Source organism: Cherax quadricarinatus, unplaced genomic scaffold (genome assembly GCF_038502225.1).
Source record: "Cherax quadricarinatus isolate ZL_2023a unplaced genomic scaffold, ASM3850222v1 Contig186, whole genome shotgun sequence".
In the NCBI taxonomy this organism is placed as follows: domain Eukaryota; kingdom Metazoa; phylum Arthropoda; class Malacostraca; order Decapoda; family Parastacidae; genus Cherax; species Cherax quadricarinatus.
The window spans coordinates 95,899-119,689 of NW_027195212.1; the positions used below are offsets into that span (position 1 = coordinate 95,899).

Sequence of the window (23,791 nt, forward strand, 5' to 3'; positions counted from 1 at the left end):
AGAGGTATCACAATGTTTTGATCCTCTATGACTCGTCTCACCAAATACCATAAAAGGTAAAATGCTTATGCAAGATGCATGGATGAGAACTTGCCTCTAGAAATGAGTCAGCATGGGATAAAATATCCAAGGAGTTGAAACAACTTCATCGAAATAAATTTCCCAGACAAGTAGGTCAAGAGGGAAACAAGTACACATTACATGTGTTTTGTGATGATTCAGCCAAAGGTTATGGCACTGTAGCTTACATGAGTAATGCTGAAGAAAGTGTACTTATATAAGCAGTTCTCCACAGAATTTTTCCTTCGTCTTTTGTTCGATAAGGAGGCATCGCCCTCGAGACGCATGTTTCTCAACTGTTCCTTGAAGCAATCTGTCCAGCCCAGGCTCCTTGCCCTCCTTCTCAGCATCCCTACAAAGAATATCCTGAACTCAGCTTTATATCTCTTCCTTGCTAAACATTGCAACAGTATTTAATACAAGATTTCTTGTTATCTAGCTATATACTACAATTTATAATAGTCCCAAATTGTAGATAAAGTGGATGCAAGTAAAGAGTAATTACTCTCGTTTAACTCTCACTGTATAGTTGCAATGGAGTGAACTCTAGCATGGAGAGGATAGTGTGTCTCGTGATGCTGTGATGATTGGGTTTAATTAATCTGTTTGTGATTAATCTGGTTTTGATTAATCTATTTGTGAGGAAGTAAGATTCTATTAGCCTCTTCTGGGAGGACTAAGTCCCTCAGAGGGCTGAGGGACTTAGTCCTCCCCACAAACATTAATATAATAATAATAATTAATAATAATAATAATAATAATAATAATAAAAATAATAATAATAATAATAATAATAATAATAATAATAATAATAATAATAATAATAATGCTTGTATATATTACAGATGAATTAATTCGCCAGGTAACCTTAGACTGTCCAGAACGTGGTCTCCTGCTCTCCAGGTAATGTTGTGTTTAAATGTCTGTCTCTCTCTCCCTGTCCTAGTAAAAAGATGACCAGTCTATTCCCACCAACAGAAACCACCTCAGACAACAAAACCTTCCATCCATCCATCTCTCTCTCTCTCTCTCTCTCACACACACACACACACACACACACACACAGTAGGGACAGCGAGCGCGCGAGTCACGCCTTCCGTGCTCCGGGAATATAAGTGTTTTTGAGGGCTACCCAAGTGTTCTGCAAGGGTTGCTAAGTGTGTCAGGGTAGTGAACAATCCTAAAAGTGATTTTTAATCTGCCTGAGCCACATAAGTATGGGGAGAGCCACAATTTTGTAAGTGATCTAGAAAATAAAAATGTTGTGGCGCAGAGTGGGCAGGCTAGTGTGGGTGGTAAGGCGACGTTGTCAAGTGTCACCCAAGAAAGATAATAAAGTGAAACAATCGTGTGACCAGTGAGAGAAATACAGTGAATAGGGTACATTATTAATGAGAAGAAATTGAGGTGGATCTACTCCAGGACGTCACATCGAGCTGGACAATCTACAGGCTGCTACAGCTGCACTACAAGTACTGTATCCACCTATGAGTGGTTGTTTGGGTGTGTGGTTCCAGGTTCCAATTAACCGCCAAGCTGAATGTGAATGGTCTAACTCTCATAGCACGATAAAGAATAGGCACTCAAATATTCAATAAGGAATAGCAATTGGTAATCCATTGAACAAGGCGATTAACTTACTGTAAGCTAGGTGGCAGGTCAAGCATTGGCAACATTGTAAGTAGGTGAGTGTCAAGTCCCAGGAGGGTGGGAGTCAGGTTATAAGAGGTTGTGGACACAAGCGACCACTGAGAATCCACATTACACTCCAAGCACAAGCCACCTACTTTTCAGACACATAATAAACCCACACATAATTTGACTCATAATTACACACACACACACACACACACACACACACACACACACACACACACACACACCACCTCCCCCCCTAACCATCCCTCCCTCACACACACACACACACACACACACAAGGGCAGACACTCATAGAAGCTTTAGACCCTAGTAGCAATTTCCGCTTTTTATAACCCAGAATTACTGGTATGTATTAACAGTATCTCCCCCTCATACACACATACACACACACGCCTTCCGTGCTTCGCGGATTTAAGTGTTTTCGAGGGCTACCCAAGTGATCTGAAGGGTAGCTAAGTGTGCTAGGATAGTGAACAATTCCTTGAAGGATTTATAATCTGCCTGAGCCACATAAGTGTAGGGAGAGCCGCATTTTCGTAAGCGATATAGAAAGTAAAACATGATGCGCAGTCAGGGCTGGAAGGCTAGTGTTTGTGCTCAGGCGATGTTGTCACGTGTCACCCAAGAAAGATAATAAAGTGAAACAATCATGTGACCAGTGTGATAAATACAGTGAATAGGGTACATTATTAACGAGAAGAAATTGAGGTGGATCTACGCCAGGACGTCACATCGAGCTGGACAATCTACAGGCTGCTACAGCTGCATTGCAAGTACTGTAATCACCTATGAGTGGTTGTATGGGTGACGGGTTCCTGGTTCCAATTAACTGCCAAGCTGATTGCAAATGGTCTCTCATAGCACAATAAAGAATAGGCACTAAGGTATTCAAAAAGGAATAGCAATTGGTAATCCATTGAACAAGGCGAGTAACTTACTATAATCAAGGTGGTAGGTCAGGCATAGGTAACATTCTAAGAAGGTGCAGACAAGTCCTAGGAGGGTTGGGGTCAGGTCACAAGAGGTTGTGGTCACAAGCGACCACTGAGAATCCACATACCACTCCAAGCACAAGTCACCTACTTTTCAAACACATACTAAACCCACACATAATTCCACACATAATTACACACACACACACATACACACACACACACACACACACACACACATACACACACATACACACACACACACACACATACACACACATACACACACACACACATACACACACACACACACACACACACACACACACACACACACACACACACACACACACACTAACACACACACACACACACACACACACACACACGCACACACACACACACACACACACACACAAATGGGTTGCCAGAGAGCAACAAGAAAAACCAAGGGACAGGAGGAGGAAGGTGCAAAGGAAGATTGGGCAGCAGAGCTCATAAAAAGGGAACATGAATGGGAAAGGAAACTAGAAGAACTTAGCATGAGAATGGAAGAGAGGATAGTAATGGAAAGCAGGAAGTGGGAGGTGCAAGTCAAAGCAGCAGAGGCCAGGATACAGAGTTTAGAAGAGGAACTGAAAAATCTGAAACAGCCTAAAGAACTAAAGAACATTTTGGGATTGACAACAGAGACTGCTACCTCAGTCACAAATAAGGGGACTGTAGGAAAAGAAGGAGCAAAACTGCATGTAGAAGCTCTATCAGTGGAGACTGTAGTAAATGAAAGAGCTAAGCTATATGTGTAGGCCCTAACAGACCACAGCAGAGCCCAGGGAAAGCCGAGAAGGGAAAATGACAGGCCACTGAGCCCAAGTACAGTAGCTAGTGAAACTAAAGAGAGGAAAGCTGCAATGGAGGAAATCAAATTGAATGAGGGGATACACAGGGATATGCAGTGGGAGAATGAAAGGGTGAGGTCAGTCTTTGTGTATGGGCTACAGGAAGTTGAAGGGGAAACATATGAAGCAAGAAAACAAGGGGAAAAAAAGCAATTGAAAGCATCATGAAAGTAATAGGAGAAGACGACATGACCCAGCTGGAAAATCTTCGGAGAATAGGGGGATTTGTAAAAAAAGAACCCGGCCAGTGAAAGTGACCTTCAAGGCAGAATCGACTCGGAACAGGATACAGGAGGAGAAAGTACAATTAAGGGACATGCCGGCATACAGGAAGGTGTATGTCGACTGCGACAGAACACAAGAAGAAAGGCAGCAACTGAGAGAGATGGTACAAAGGCGTAAGGAGGAAAGAGAGCGGATGGAGAAGACAGACAGGAGATCCCAGACATAGGAAGAAGATCAAATACAACATCCCTCACAGCTTCCTATAGAAGCCTCCCAACCAGGTCAACCCCAGTGCAGCCAAACACTCTAAACCAAAACACCCTTGCCACATCCAATGCCCCCAGCCACTACATTACAAACTCCACCCCCAAGGCAACCACCCATAGTTCCTTATCATGTCTCCCACTTCCCCAACCCCAATACACCTCCCAGACCACAGTCTTAGAAAAGAAGTTGAAGGTGTGGTATACAAATGCAGATGGAATAACAAATAAGTATGAGGAGTGGCACGAAAGAATCAAGGAGACATCCCCAGACATAATAGCACTCACAGAAACAAAACTCACCAGAATAATAACAGATTCAATCTTTCCACCCGGATATCAAATCCTCAGGAAAGACAGAGAGAGGAGAGGGGGAGGAGGAGTTGCACTGCTCATTAAAAACCAGTGGGGTTTTGAGAAAATGGAAGGAATGGATGGCACGGGCGAAAGGGACTACTTAGTAGGAACAATCCAGTCTGAGGGACATAAGGTGATAATTGCAGTAATGTACAACCCACCACAGAACTGCAGGAGACCAAGAGAAGAATACGATGAGAGCAACAGAGCCATGGTCGACACACTAGCCGAGGTGGCCAGGAGAGCACACATGGGGGGAGCAAAGTTACTAGTTATGGGTAATTTCAATCACAAGGAGATTGACTGAGAAAACCTGGAGCTCCATGGGGGGTCCCGAAACATGGAGAGCCAAGATGATGGATGTAGTACTAGAAAACCTCATGCATCAACATGTTAGAGACACTACCAGAGAGAGAGGAGAAGATGAACCAGCAAGACTGGACCTTGCATTCACCTTGAGTAGTTCAGACATCGAGGATATCTTGTATGAAAGGCCCCTGGGAGCTAGTGATCATGTGGTTCTGTGCTTCGACTACATAGTTGAGCTCCAAGTGGAGAGAGTAGCAGGAATAGGGTGGGAAAAACCAAACTACAAAAGGGGGAACTACTCAGGCATGAGGAACTTCCTTCAAAACATTCAGTGGAAGAGGGAACTGACAGGAAAACCAGTACAAGAAATGATGGACTATGTGGCAACGAAATGCAAGGAGGCAAAGGAGAAGTTTGTTCCCAAGGGAACCAGAAATAATGGAAAGAACAGAACGAGTCCTTGGTTCACCCAAAGGTGTAGGGAGGCAAAAACTAGGTGTACTAGAGAATGGAAAAGGTACAGAAGACAGAGAACTCAGGAAAATAAAGAGATTAGCCGAAGAGCCAGAAACGAATATGCACAGATAAGAAGGGAGGCTCAGCGACAATATGAAAATGACATAGCATCGAAAGTCAAGACTGACCCGAAGCTGTTGTACAGCCACATCAGGAGGAAAACAACAGTCAAGGACCAGGTAATCAGACTGAGGAAGGGTGATGGGGAATTCACAAGAAACGACTGAGAGGTATGTCAGGAGCTCAACACGATATTTAAAGAAGTATTCACAGTGGAAATCAGTAGGACTCCAGGAAATCAGAACAGTGGGGTACACCAGCAAGTGCTGGATGAGGTACATATAACCAAGGAGGAAGTGAAGAAGCTGCTATGCGAACTTGACACCTCAAAGGCGGTGGGACCAGACATCTCTCTGTGGGTCCTTAAGAGATTGTGTGTGCCATTAACAAAGGGCACAATAGCAGAGCACATATTGTGTGACTTGACCATTCACACTAACAGAGGTGGAGCAGGACGGCTATATATAGGCAGGAAGAGGTGGAGGTAGTAGTAATAGTAGTAGTAGTAGTAGTACAAGAATTGTATATAATACCGACAGGATGAAATGACACATGCACAACCCCGGGCATCCCCACCGTAGACGTTTCGCCATCCAGCCAGCCACTGGATGGCGAAACGTCCACAACAAAGACAACCAGACGCTGCACATGTGTCTTAATTTCATCAGTAGTTGTAGTAGAAGAAGAGGTAGTAGTAGTGGTAGAAGTGGGAAATAAGGAAGACGAGCCAGTCAAATACAAAGGAAGGGGAGCACTGCAAGAGAGCTAGAAACCCACAGAGGGAGAACAAGCGCACCGAGGTGCGTGAAAGGGGAAGTGGTGAAATAAAAAAAAAAAAAAAAAAAAAAAAAAAAAAAAAAAAAAAAAAAAAAATGAAGAAGGAACAGAAACACGAGACAGGAGAGAGAAAGACCACCCAGAGGAGAAAAGGAGAGAGGAAAAGGGAAGAGGAAGAAGAAAAAGAAGAAGAAGAAGAAGAAGAAGAAGAAGACCTTAGCCCTGGCTTCGTCTCTGTAGATGCCTTCCTCTCCCACTACATTGTAAAATGCTCCAAACTTCAGAACACCCGTGACTTAACAAAGATCTTCAACACATCATTTGAAACTGGGCAACTCCCCGAGGTATGGAAGATGGCAAATGTAGTCCCAATTTTTAAAAAGGGAGACAGACATGAGGCACTAAACTACAGACCTGTATCACTAACGTGTATAGTATGCAAGGTCATGGAGAAGATCATCAGGAGGAGAGTGGTGGAGCACCTGGAAAGAAACAAGTGTATAATTGACAACCAGCACGGTTTCAGGGAAGGAAAATCCTGTGTCACAAACCTACTAGAGTTTTATGACAAGGTGACAGAAGTAAGACAAGAGAGAGAGGGGTGGATCGACTGCATTTTTTTGAACTGCAAGAAGGCCTTCGACACAGTTCCTCACATGAGGTTACTGCAAAAGCTAGAGGATCAGGCACACATAACAGGAAAGGCACTGCAATGGATCAGAGAATACCTGACAGGGAGGCAACGACGAGTCATGGTACACGACGAGGTGTCAGAGAGGGCGCCTGTGACAAGCGGGGTTCCACAGGGGTCAGTCCTAGGACCTGTGCTGTTGTTGGTATATGTGAACGACATAACGGAAGGGATAGACTCAGAAGTGTCCTTGTTTGCAGATGATGCGAAGTTAATGAGATGAATCAACTCGGATGAGGATCAGGCAGGACTACAAAGAGACCTGGACAGGCTTCAAGCCTGATTCAGCAACTTTCTCCTTGAGTTTAACACTGCCAAAGGCAAAGTCATGAAGATTGGGGAAGGGCAAAGAAGACCGCAGACACAATATAGTTTAGATGGCCAAAGACTGCAAACCTCACTCAAGGAAAAAGATCTGGGGGTGAGTATAACACCGAGCATATCTCCTGAGGCGCACATCAATCAGATAACTGCTGCAGCATACGGGCGCCTGGCAAACCTACGGATAGCGTTCCGATACCTCAGTAAGGATTCGTTTAAGACTCTGTATACCATTTACGTCAGGCCCATACTGGAGTATGCAGCACCAGTTTGAAATCCACACCTAGTCAAGCACGTCAAGAAATTAGAGAAAGTGCAAAGGTTTGCAACAAGACTAGTCCCAGAGCTACGGGGATTGTCCTACGAAGAAAGGTTGAGGGAAATCGGCCTGACGACATTGGAGGCCAGGAGGGTCAGGGGAGACATGATAACGACATATAAAATACTGCGCGGAATAGACGAGGTGGACAAAGACGGGATGTTCCAGAGAAGGGACACAGACACAAGAGGTCACAATTGGAAGTTGAAGACTAAGATGAATCAAAGGGATGTTAGGAAGTATTTCTTCAGTTATAGAGTAGTCAGGCCGTGGAAATGACGTAGTGGAGGCAGGAACCATACACAGTTTTAAGACGAGGTTTGATAAAGCTCTTGGAGCGAGGAGAGAGAGGGCCCAGTAGCAACCGGTGAAGAGGCAGGGTCAGAACCTTCAGAACTTACATGATCAACATACATCACTGTCAGAACCTTCAGAACTTACATGATCAACATACATCACTGTCAGAACCTTCAGAACTTACATGATCAACATACATCACTGTCAGAACCTTCAGAACTTACATGATCAACATACATCACTGTCAGAACCTTCAGAACTTACATGATCAACATACATCACTGTCAGAACCTTCAGAACTTACATGATCAACATACATCACTGTCAGAACCTTCAGAACTTACATGATCAACATACATCACTGTCAGAACCTTCAGAACTTACATGATCAACATACATCACTGTCAGAACCTTCAGAACTTACATGATCAACATACATCACTGTCAGAACCTTCAGAACTTACATGATCAACATACATCACTGTCAGAACCTTCAGAACTTACATGATCAACATACATCACTGTCAGAACCTTCAGAACTTACATGATCAACATACATCACTGTCAGAACCTTCAGAACTTACATGATCAACATACATCACTGTCAGAACCTTCAGAACTTACATGATCAACATACATCACTGTCAGAACCTTCAGACCTTACATGATCAACATACATCACTGTCAGAACCTTCAGACCTTACATGATCAACATACATCACTGTCAGAACCTTCAGAACTTACATGATCAACATACATCACTGTCAGAACCTTCAGAACTTACATGATCAACATACATCACTGTCAGAACCTTCAGAACTTACATGATCAACATACATCACTGTCAAAACCTTCAGAACCTTCATGATCAACATACATCACTGTCAGAACCTTCAGAACTTACATGATCAACATACATCACTGTCAGAACCTTCAGAACTTACATGATCAACATACATCACTGTCAGAACCTTCAGAACTTACATGATCAACATACATCACTGTCAGAACCTTCAGAACTTACATGATCAACATACATCACTGTCAGAACCTTCAGAACTTACATGATCAACATACATCACTGTCAGAACCTTCAGAACTTACATGATCAACATACATCACTGTCAGAACCTTCAGAACTTACATGATCAACATACATCACTGTCAGAACCTTCAGAACTTACATGATCAACATACATCACTGTCAGAACCTTCAGAACTTACATGATCAACATACATCACTGTCAGAACCTTCAGACCTTACATGATCAACATACATCACTGTCAGAACCTTCAGAACTTACATGATCAACATACATCACTGTCACCTTCAGACTTCATGATCAACATAATCACTGTCCTTCAGAACTTACATGATCAACATACATCACTGTCAGAACCTTCAGAACTTACATGATCAACATACATCACTGTCAGAACCTTCAGACTTTACATGATCAACATACATCACTGTCAGAACCTTCAGAACTTACATGATCAACATACATCACTTTCAGAACCTTCGCAACTTACATGATCAACATACATCACTGTCAGAACTTTCACAACATACATCACTGTCAGAACCTTCAGAACTTACATGATCAACATACATCACTGTCAGAACCTTCAGAACTTACATGATCAACATACATCACTGTCAGAACCTTCAGAACTTACATGATCAACATACATCACTGTCAGAACCTTCAGAACTTACATGATCAACATACATCACTGTCAGAACCTTCAGAACTTACATGATCAACATACATCACTGTCAGAACCTTCAGACCTTACATGATCAACATACATCACTGTCAGAACCTTCAGAACTTACATGATCAACATACATCACTGTCAGAACCTGTCTTACATGATCAACATACATCACTGTCAGAACCTTACTTACATGATCAACATACATCACTGTCAGAACCTTCAGAACTTACATGATCAACATACATCACTGTCAGAACCTTCAGAACTTACATGATCAACATACATCACTGTCAGAACCTTCAGAACTTACATGATCAACATACATCACTGTCAGAACCTTCAGAACTTACATGATCAACATACATCACTGTCAGAACCTTCAGAACTTACATGATCAACATACATCACTGTCAGAACCTTCAGAACTTACATGATCAACATACATCACTGTCATACATCACTGTCAGAACCTTCAGAACTTACATGATCAACATACATCACTGTCAGAACCTTCAGAACTTACATGATCAACATACATCACTGTCAGAACCTTCAGACCTTACATGATCAACATACATCACTGTCAGAACCTTCAGACCTTACATGATCAACATACATCACTGTCGTATGTTGATCAACATACATCACTGTCAGAACCTTCAGACCTTACATGATCAACATACATCACTGTCAGAACCTTCAGAACTTACATGATCAACATACATCACTGTCAGAACCTTCAGAACTTACATGATCAACATACATCACTGTCAGAACCTTCAGAACTTACATGATCAACATACATCACTGTCAGAACCTTCAGAACTTACATGATCAACATACATCACTGTCAGAACCTTCAGAACTTACATGATCAACATACATCACTGTCAGAACCTTCAGAACTTACATGATCAACATACATCACTGTCAGAACCTTCAGAACTTACATGATCAACATACATCACTGTCAGAACCTTCAGAACTTACATGATCAACATACATCACTGTCAGAACCTTCAGAACTTACATGATCAACATACATCACTGTCAGAACCTTCAGAACTTACATGATCAACATACATCACTGTCAGAACCTTCAGAACTTACATGATCAACATACATCACTGTCAGAACCTTCAGAACTTACATGATCAACATACATCACTGTCAGAACCTTCAGAACTTACATGATCAACATACATCACTGTCAGAACCTTCAGAACTTACATGATCAACATACATCACTGTCAGAACCTTCAGAACTTACATGATCAACATACATCACTGTCAGAACCTTCAGAACTTACATGATCAACATACATCACTGTCAGAACCTTCAGAACCTTACATGATCAACATACATCACTGTCAGAACCTTCAGAACTTACATGATCAACATACATCACTGTCAGAACCTTCAGAACTTACATGATCAACATACATCACTGTCAGAACCTTCAGACCTTACATGATCAACATACATCACTGTCAGAACCTTCAGAACTTACATGATCAACATACATCACTGTCAGAACCTTCAGAACTTACATGATCAACATACATCACTGTCAGAACCTTCAGACCTTACATGATCAACATACATCACTGTCAGAACCTTCAGAACTTACATGATCAACATACATCACTGTCAGAACCTTCAGACCTTACATGATCAACATACATCACTGTCAGAACCTTCAGAACTTACATGATCAACATACATCACTGTCAGAACCTTCAGAACTTACATGATCAACATACATCACTGTCAGAACCTTCAGAACTTACATGATCAACATACATCACTGTCAGAACCTTCAGAACTTACATGATCAACATACATCACTGTCAGAACCTTCAGAACTTACATGATCAACATACATCACTGTCAGAACCTTCAGAACTTACATGATCAACATACATCACTGTCAGAACCTTCAGAACTTACATGATCAACATACATCACTGTCAGAACCTTCAGAACTTACATGATCAACATACATCACTGTCAGAACCTTCAGAACTTACATGATCAACATACATCACTGTCAGAACCTTCAGAACTTACATGATCAACATACATCACTGTCAGAACCTTCAGAACTTACATGATCAACATACATCACTGTCAGAACCTTCAGAACTTACATGATCAACATACATACATCACTGTCAGAACCTTCAGAACTTACATGATCAACATACATCACTGTCAGAACCTTCACAACTTACATGATCAACATACATCACTGTCAGAACCTTCACAACTTACATGATCAACATACATCACTGTCAGAACCTTCAGAACTTACATGATCAACATACATCACTGTCAGAACCTTCAGAACTTACATGATCAACATACATCACTGTCAGAACCTTCAGAACTTACATGATCAACATACATCACTGTCAGAACCTTCAGACCTTACATGATCAACATACATCACTGTCAGAACCTTCAGAACTTACATGATCAACATACATCACTGTCAGAACCTTCAGAACTTACATGATCAACATACATCACTGTCAGAACCTTCAGAACTTACATGATCAACATACATCACTGTCAGAACTTTCACAACATACATCACTGTCCTTCAGAACCTTCAGAACTTACATGATCAACATACATCACTGTCAGAACCTTCAGAACTTACATGATCAACATACATCACTGTCAGAACCTTCAGAACTTACATGATCAACATACATCACTGTCAGAACCTTCAGAACTTACATGATCAACATACATCACTGTCAGAACCTTCAGAACTTACATGATCAACATACATCACTGTCAGAACCTTCAGAACTTACATGATCAACATACATCACTGTCAGAACCTTCAGACCTTACATGATCAACATACATCACTGTCAGAACCTTCAGAACTTACATGATCAACATACATCACTGTCAGAACCTTCAGAACTTACATGATCAACATACATCACTGTCAGAACCTTCAGAACTTACATGATCAACATACATCACTGTCAGAACCTTCAGAACTTACATGATCAACATACATCACTGTCAGAACCTTCAGAACTTACATGATCAACATACATCACTGTCAGAACCTTCAGAACTTACATGATCAACATACATCACTGTCAGAACCTTCAGAACTTACATGATCAACATACATCACTGTCAGAACCTTCAGAACTTACATGATCAACATACATCACTGTCAGAACCTTCAGAACTTACATGATCAACATACATCACTGTCAGAACCTTCAGAACTTACATGATCAACATACATCAGCTGTCAGAACCTTCAGAACTTACATGATCAACATACATCACTGTCAGAACCTTCAGAACTTACATGATCAACATACATCACTGTCAGAACCTTCAGAACTTACATGACTGTCAGAACCTTCAACATGATACATCACTGTCAGAACCTTCAGACCTTACTTGATCAACATACATCACTGTCAGAAGCTTCATACCTTACATGATCAACATACATCACTGTCAGAACCTTCAGAACTTACATGATCAACATACATCACTGTCAGAACCTTCAGACCTTACATGATCAACATACATCACTGTCAGAACCTTCAGAACTTACATGATCAACATACATCACTGTCAGAACCTTCAGAACTTACATGATCAACATACATCACTGTCAGAACCTTCAGACCTTACATGATCAACATACATCACTGTCAGAACCTTCAGAACTTACATGATCAACATACATCACTTTCAGAACCTTCAGAACTTACATGATCAACATACATCACTGTCAGAACCTTCAGAACTTACATGATCAACATACATCACTGTCAGAACCTTCAGAACTTACATGATCAACATACATCACTGTCAGAACCTTCAGAACTTACATGATCAACATACATCACTGTCAGAACCTTCAGAACTTACATGATCAACATACATCACTGTCAGAACCTTCAGAACTTACATGATCAACATACATCACTGTCAGAACCTTCAGAACTTACATGATCAACATACATCACTGTCAGAACCTTCAGAACTTACATGATCAACATACATCACTGTCAGAACCTTCAGAACTTACATGATCAACATACATCACTGTCAGAACCTTCAGAACTTACATGATCAACATACATCACTGTCAGAACCTTCAGAACTTACATGATCAACATACATCACTGTCAGAACCTTCAGAACTTACATGATCAACATACATCACTGTCAGAACCTTCAGAACTTACATGATCAACATACATCACTGTCAGAACCTTCAGAACTTACATGATCAACATACATCACTGTCAGAACCTTCAGAACTTACATGATCAACATACATCACTGTCAGAACCTTCAGAACTTACATGATCAACATACATCACTGTCAGAACCTTCAGAACTTACATGATCAACATACATCACTGTCAGAACCTTCAGAACTTACATGATCAACATACATCACTGTCAGAACCTTCAGAACTTACATGATCAACATACATCACTGTCAGAACCTTCAGAACTTACATGATCAACATACATCACTGTCAGAACCTTCAGACCTTACATGATCAACATACATCACTGTCAGAACCTTCAGAACTTACATGATCAACATACATCACTGTCAGAACCTTCAGAACTTACATGATCAACATACATCACTGTCAGAACCTTCAGAACTTACATGATCAACATACATCACTGTCAGAACCTTCAGAACTTACATGATCAACATACATCACTGTCAGAACCTTCAGAACTTACATGATCAACATACATCACTGTCAGAACCTTCAGAACTTACATGATCAACATACATCACTGTCAGAACCTTCAGAATTTACATGATCCACATACATCACTGTCAGAACCTTCAGAACTTACATGATCAACATAATCACTCAGAAATTACATGATCAACATACATCACTGTCAGAACCTTCAGAACTTACATGATCAACATACATCACTGTCAGAACCTTCAGAACTTACATGATCAACATACATCACTGTCAGAACCTTCAGAACTTACATGATCAACATACATCACTGTCAGAACCTTCAGAACTTACATGATCAACATACATCACTGTCAGAACCTTCAGAACTTACATGATCAACATACATCACTGTCAGAACCTTCAGAACTTACATGATCAACATACATCACTGTCAGAACCTTCAGACCTTACATGATCAACATACATCACTGTCAGAACCTTCAGAACTTACATGATCAACATACATCACTGTCAGAACCTTCAGATCTTACATGATCAACATACATCACTGTCAGAACCTTCAGAACTTACATGATCAACATACATCACTGTCAGAACCTTCAGAACTTACATGATCAACATACATCACTGTCAGAACCTTCAGAACTTACATGATCAACATACATCACTGTCAGAACCTTCAGAACTTACATGATCAACATACATCACTGTCAGAACCTTCAGAACTTACATGATCAACATACATCACTGTCAGAACCTTCAGAACTTACATGATCAACATACATCACTGTCAGAACCTTCAGAACTTACATGATCAACATACATCACTGTCAGAACCTTCAGAACTTACATGATCAACATACATCACTGTCAGAACCTTCAGACCTTACATGATCAACATACATCACTGTCAGAACCTTCAGAACTTACATGATCAACATACATCACTGTCAGAACCTTCAGAACTTACATGATCAACATACCCTTACATGATGAACATACATCACTGTCAGAACCTTCAAAACTTACATGATCAGCATACATCACTGTCAGAACCTTCAGATCTTACATGATCAACATACATCACTGTCAGAACCTTCAGAACTTAGATGATCAACATACATCACTGTCAGAACCTTCAGAACTTACATGATCAACATACATCACTGTCAGAACCTTCAGAACTTACATGATCAACATACATCACTGTCAGAACCTTCAGAACTTACATGATCAACATACATCACTGTCAGAACCTTCAGAACTTACATGATCAACATACATCACTGTCAGAACCTTCAGAACTTACATGATCAACATACATCACTGTCAGAACCTTCAGACCTTACATGATCAACATACATCACTGTCAGAACCTTCCTTACATGATCAACATACATCACTGTCAGAACCTTCAGAACTTACATGATCAACATACATCACTGTCAGACCTTCAGAACTTACATGATCAACATACATCACTGTCAGAACCTTCACAACTTACATGATCAACATACATCACTGTCAGAACCTTCAGAACTTACATGATCAACATACATCACTGTCAGAACCTTCAGACCTCTCATGATCAACATACATCACTGTCAGAACCTTCAGAACTTACATGATCAACATACATCACTGTCAGAACCTTCAGAACTTACATGATCAACATACATCACTGTCAGAACCTTCAGAACTTACATGATCAACATACATCACTGTCAGAACCTTCAGACCTTCACTTACATGATCAACATACATCACTGTCAGAACCTTCAGAACTTACATGATCAACATACATCACTGTCAGAACCTTCAGAACTTACATGATCAACATACATCACTGTCAGAACCTTCAGAACTTACATGATCAACATACATCACTGTCAGAACCTTCAGACCTTACATGATCAACATACATCACTGTCAGAACCTTCAGAACTTACATGATCAACATACATCACATACAGAACCTACAGAACTTACCTGATCAACATACATCACTGTCAGAACTTTCACAACATACATCACTGTCAGAACCTTCAGAACTTACATGATCAACATACATCACTGTCAGAACCTTCAGAACTTACATGATCAACATACATCACTGTCAGAACCTTCAGAACTTACATGATCAACATACATCACTGTCAGAACCTTCAGAACTTACATGATCAACATACATCACTGTCAGAACCTTCACAACTTACATGATCAACATACATCACTGTCAGAACCTTCAGAACTTACATGATCAACATACATCACTGTCAGAACCTTCAGAACTTACATGATCAACATACATCACTGTCAGAACCTTCAGAACTTACATGATCAACATACATCACTGTCAGAACCTTCAGAACTTACATGATCAACATACATCACTGTCAGAACCTTCAGAACTTACATGATCAACATACATCACTGTCAGAACCTTCAGAACTTACATGATCAACATACATCACTGTCAGAACCTTCAGACCTTACATGATCAACATACATCACTGTCAGAACCTTCAGAACTTACATGATCAACATACATCACTGTCAGAACCTTCAGAACTTACATGATCAACATACATCACTGTCAGAACCTTCAGAACTTACATGATCAACATACATCACTGTCAGAACCTTCAGAACTTACATGATCAACATACATCACTGTCAGAACCTTCAGAACTTACATGATCAACATACATCACTGTCAGAACCTTCAGAACTTACATGATCAACATACATCACTGTCAGAACCTTCAGAACTTACATGATCAACATACATCACTGTCAGAACCTTCAGAACTTACATGATCAACATACATCACTGTCAGAACCTTCAGAACTTACATGATCAACATACATCACTGTCAGAACCTTCAGAACTTACATGATCAACATACATCACTGTCAGAACCTTCAGAACTTACATGATCAACATACATCACTGTCAGAACCTTCAGAACTTACATGATCAACATACATCACTGTCAGAACCTTCAGAACTTACATGATCAACATACATCACTGTCAGAACCTTCAGAACTTACATGATCAACATACATCACTGTCAGAACCTTCAGAACTTACATGATCAACATACATCACTGTCAGAACCTTCACAACTTACATCACTGTTAGAACCTTCAGAACTTACATGATCAACATACATCACTGTCAGAACCTTCAGAACTTACATGATCAACATACATCACTGTCAGAACCTTCAGAACTTACATGATCAACATACATCACTGAACCTTACATGATCAACATACATCACTGTCAGAACCTTCAACTTCAGATCAACATACATCACTGTGAGTACCTTCAGAATTTACATGATCCACATACATCACTGTCAGAACCTTCAGAACTTACATGATCAACATACATCACTGTCAGAACCTTCAGAACTTACATGATCAACATACAACACATCACATGATCAACATACATCACTGTCAGAACCTTCAGAACTTACATGATCAACATACATCACTGTCAGAACCTTCAGAACTTACATGATCAACATACATCACTGTCAGAACCTTCAGAACTTACATGATCAACATACATCACTGTCAGAACCTTCAGACCTTACATGATCAACATACATCACTGTCAGAACCTTCAGACCTTACATGATCAACATACATCATCACTGTCATGATCAACATAATCACTTCAGAACCTTCAACTTACATGATCAACATACATCACTGTCAGAACCTTCAGAACTTACATGATCAACATACATCACTGTCAGAACCTTCAGAACTTACATGATCAACATACATCACTGTCAGAACCTTCAGACCTTACATGATCAACATACATCACTGTCAGAACCTTCAGAACTTACATGATCAACATACATCACTGTCAGAACCTTCAGAACTTACATGATCAACATACATCACTGTCAGAACCTTCAGAACTTACATGATCAACATACATCACTGTCAGAACCTTCAGAACTTACATGATCAACATACATCACTGTCAGAACCTTCAGAACTTACATGATCAACATACATCACTGTCAGAACCTTCAGAACTTACATGATCAACATACATCAGCTGTCAGATCAACATACATCTTCAGAACTTACATGATCAACATACATCACTGTCAGAACCTTCAGAACTTACATGATCAACATACATCACTGTCAGAACCTTCAGAACTTACATGATCAACATACATCACTGTCAGAACCTTCAGAACTTACATGATCAACATACATCACTGTCAGAACCTTCAGACCTTACATGATCAACATACATCACTGTCAGAACCTTCAGAACTTACATGATCAACATACATCACTGTCAGAACCTTCAGAACTTACATGATCAACATACATCACTGTCAGAACCTTCAGAACTTACATGATCAACATACATCACTGTCAGAACCTTCAGAACTTACATGATCAACATACATCACTGTCAGAACCTTCAGAACTTACATGATCAACATACATCACTGTCAGAACCTTCCTTCATGATCAACATACATCACTTACATGATCAACATACATCACTGTCAGAACATCCTTCAGAACTTACATGATCAACATACATCACTGTCAGAACCTTCAGAACTTACATGATCAACATACATCACTGTCAGAACCTTCAGAACTTACATGATCAACATACATCACTGTCAGAACCTTCAGAACTTACATGATCAACATACATCACTGTCAGAACCTTCAGAACTTACATGATCAACATACATCACTGTCAGAACCTTCAGAACTTACATGATCAACATACATCACTGTCAGAACCTTCAGAACTTACATGATCAACATACATCACTGTCAGAACCTTCAGACCTTACATGATCAACATACATCACTGTCAGAACCTTCAGAACTTACATGATCAACATACATCACTGTCAGAACCTTCAGAACTTACATGATCAACATACATCACTGTCAGAACCTTCAGAACTTACATGATCAACATACATCACTGTCAGAACCTTCAGAACTTACATGATCAACATACATCACTGTCAGAACCTTCAGAACTTACATGATCAACATACATCACTGTCAGAACCTTCAGAACTTACATGATCAACATACATCACTGTCAGAACCTTCAGAACTTACATGATCAACATACATCACTGTCAGAACCTTCAGAACTTACATGATCAACATACATCACTGTCAGAACCTTCAGAACTTACATGATCAACATACATCACTGTCAGAACCTTCAGAACTTACATGATCAACATACATCACTGTCAGAACCTTCAGAACTTACATGATCAACATACATCACTGTCAGAACCTTCAGAACTTACATGATCAACATACATCACTGTCAGAACCTTCAGAACTTACATGATCAACATACATCACTGTCAGAACCTTCAGAACTTACATGATCAACATACATCACTGTCAGAACCTTCAGAACTTACATGATCAACATACATCACTGTCAGAACCTTCAGACAGAACTTACATTATCAACATACATCACTGTCAGCACCTTCAGAACTTACATGATCAACATACATCACTGTCAGAACCTTCAGAACTTACATGATCAACATACATCACTGTCAGAACCTTCAGACCTTACATACATGATCAACATACATCAGCTGTCAGAACCTTCAGAACTTACATGATCAACATACATCACTGTCAGAACCTTCAGAACTTACATGATCAACATACATCACTGTCAGAACCTTCAGAACTTACATGATCAACATACATCACTGTCAGAACCTTCAGAACTTACATGATCAACATACATCATCACTGTCAGAACCTTCAGAACTTACATGATCAACATACATCACTGTCAGAACCTTCAGAACTTACATGATCAACATACATCACTGTCAGAACCTTCAGAACTTACATGATCAACATACATCACTGTCAGAACCTTCAGACCTTACATGATCAACATACATCACTGTCAGAACCTTCAGAACCTACATGATCAACATACATCACTGTCAGAACCTTCAGACCTTACATGATCAACATACATCACTGTCAGAACCTTCAGAACTTACATGATCAACATACATCACTGTCAGAACCTTCAGAACTTACATGATCAACATACATCACTGTCAGAACCTTCAGAACTTACATGATCAACATACATCACTGTCAGAACCTTCAGAACTTACATGATCAACATACATCACTGTCAGAACCTTCAGAACTTACATGATCAACATACATCACTGTCAGAACCTTCAGAACTTACATGATCAACATACATCACTGTCAGAACCTTCAGAACTTACATGATCAACATACATCACTGTCAGAACCTTCAGAACTTACATGATCAACATACATCACTGTCAGAACCTTCAGAACTTACATGATCAACATACATCACTGTCAGAACCTTCAGAACTTACATGATCAACATACATCACTGTCAGAACCTTCAGACCTTACATGATCAACATACATCATCACTGTCAGAACCTTCAGATCAACATACATCACTGTCAGAACCTTCACAACTTACATGATCAACATACATCACTGTCAGAACCTTCAGAACTTACATGATCAACATACATCACTGTCAGAACCTTCAGAACTTACATGATCAACATACATCACTGTCAGAACCTTCAGAACTTACATGATCAACATACATCACTGTCAGAACCTTCAGAACTTACATGATCAACATACATCACTGTCAGAACCTTCAGACCTTACATGATCAACATACATCACTGTCAGAACCTTCAGAACTTACATGATCAACATACATCACTGTCAGAACCTTCAGACCTTACATGATCAACATACATCACTGTCAGAACCTTCAGAACTTACATGATCAACATACATCACTGTCAGAACCTTCAGAACTTACATGATCAACATACATCACTGTCAGAACCTTCAGAACTTACATGATCAACATACATCACTGTCAGAACCTTCAGAACTTACATGATCAACATACATCACTGTCAGAACCTTCAGAACTTACATGATCAACATACATCACTGTCAGAACCTTCAGAACTTACATGATCAACATACATCACTGTCAGAACCTTCAGAACTTACTTACATGATCAACATACATCACTGTCAGAACCTTCAGAACTTACATGATCAACATACATCACTGTCAGAACCTTCAGAACTTACATGATCAACATACATCACTGTCAGAACCTTCAGACCTTACATGATCAACATACATCACTGTCAGAACCTTCAGAACTTACATGATCAACATACATCACTGTCAGAACCTTCAGAACTTACATGATCAACATACATCACTGTCAGAACCTTCAGAACTTACATGATACATCACAACATACATCACTGTCAGAACCTTCAGAACTTACATGATCAACATACATCACTGTCAGAACCTTCAGAACTTACATGATCAACATACATCACTGTCAGAACCTTCATGACCTTCAGAACTTACTTACATGATCAACATACATCACTGTCAGAACCTTCAGAACTTACATGATCAACATACATCACTGTCAGAACCTTCAGAACTTACATGATCAACATACATCACTGTCAGAACCTTCAGAACTTACATGATCAACATACATCACTGTCAGAACCTTCAGAACTTACATGATCAACATACATCACTGTCAGAACCTTCAGAACTTACATGATCAACATACATCACTGTCAGAACCTTCAGAACTTACATGATCAACATACATCACTGTCAGAACCTTCAGAACTTACATGATCAACATACATCACTGTCAGAACCTTCAGAACTTACATGATCAACATACATCACTGTCAGAACCTTCAGAACTTACATGATCAACATACATCACTGAACTTACATGATCAACATAATCCTTCAGAACTTACATGATCAACATACATCACTGTCAGAACCTTCAGAACTTACATGATCAACATACATCACTGTCAGAACCTTCAGAACTTACATGATCAACATACATCACTGTCAGAACCTTCAGAACTTACATGATCAACATACATCACTGTCAGAACCTTCAGAACTTACATGATCAACATACATCACTGTCAGAACCTTCAGACCTTACATGATCAACATACATCACTGTCAGAACCTTCAGACCTTACATGATCAACATACATCAGCTGTCAGAACCTTCAGACCTTACATACATGATCAACATACATCAGCTGTCAGAACCTTCAGACCTTACATGATCAACATACATCACTGTCAGAACCTTCAGAACTTACATGATCAACATACATCACTGTCAGAACCTTCAGAACTTACATGATCAACATACATCACTGTCAGAACCTTCAGAACTTACATGATCAACATACATCACTGTCAGAACCTTCAGAACTTACATGATCAACATACATCACTGTCAGAACCTTCAGAACTTACATGATCAACATACATCACTGTCAGAACCTTCAAAACTTCAGATCAACATACATACAGAATGAACTTACATCAACATACATCACTGAACTTCATGATCAACATACAACTGTCCTTCAGATCAACATAATCCTGTCAACTTACATGATCAACATACATCACTGTCAGAACCTTCAGAACTTACATGATCAACATACATCACTGTCAGAACCTTCAGAACTTACATGATCAACATACATCACTGTCAGAACCTTCAGAACTTACATGATCAACATACATCACTGTCAGAACCTTCAGAACTTACATGATCAACATACATCACTGTCAGAACCTTCAGAACTTACATGATCAACATACATCACTGTCAGAACCTTCAGAACTTACATGATCAACATACATCACTGTCAGAACCTTCAGAACTTACATGATCAACATACATCACTGTCAGAACCTTCAGACCTTACATGATCAACATACATCACTGTCAGAACCTTCAGAACTTACATGATCAACATACATCACTGTCAGAACCTTCAGAACTTACATGATCAACATACATCACTGTCAGAACCTTCAGAACTTACATGATCAACATACATCACTGTCAGAACCTTCAGAACCTTACATGATCAACATACATCACTGTCAGAACCTTCAGAACTTACATGATCAACATACATCACTGTCAGAACCTTCAGAACTTACATGATCAACATACATCACTGTCAGAACCTTCAGAACCTTACATGATCAACATACATCACTGTCAGAACCTTCAGAACTTACATGAAAAACATATCATCACTTGAACTTCATGATCAACATACATCCTTCAGAACCTTCAGAACCTTCACAACTTACATGATCAACATACATCACTGTCAGAACCTTCAGACCTTACATGATCAACATACATCACTGTCAGAACCTTCAGAACTTACATGATCAACATACATCACTGTCAGAACCTTCAGAACTTACATGATCAACATACATCACTGTCAGAACCTTCAGAACTTACATGATCAACATACATCACTGTCAGAACCTTCAGAACTTACATGATCAACATACATCACTGTCAGAACCTTCAGAACCTTCAACTTACATGATCAACATACATCACTGTCAGAACCTTCAGAACTTACATGATCAACATACATCACTGTCAGAACCTTCAGAACTTACATGATCAACATACATCACTGTCAGAACCT

The 23,791-nt window shown here is 39.9% G+C and overlaps 1 protein-coding gene across 1 annotated transcript in view; it reads left to right on the plus strand.

The window, feature by feature from the left end:
• The first annotated feature begins 910 nt into the window (after positions 1 to 910).
• The window catches only part of LOC128684277 (33 kDa inner dynein arm light chain, axonemal-like), a 154,663-nt gene continuing 131,782 nt past the window's right edge, over positions 911 to 23,791 (plus strand). The window contains exon 1 of the mRNA XM_070080164.1: positions 911 to 963. The gene's annotated coding sequence lies outside the window, so the exon portion shown is untranslated. The remainder of the gene's footprint in view (positions 964 to 23,791) is intronic.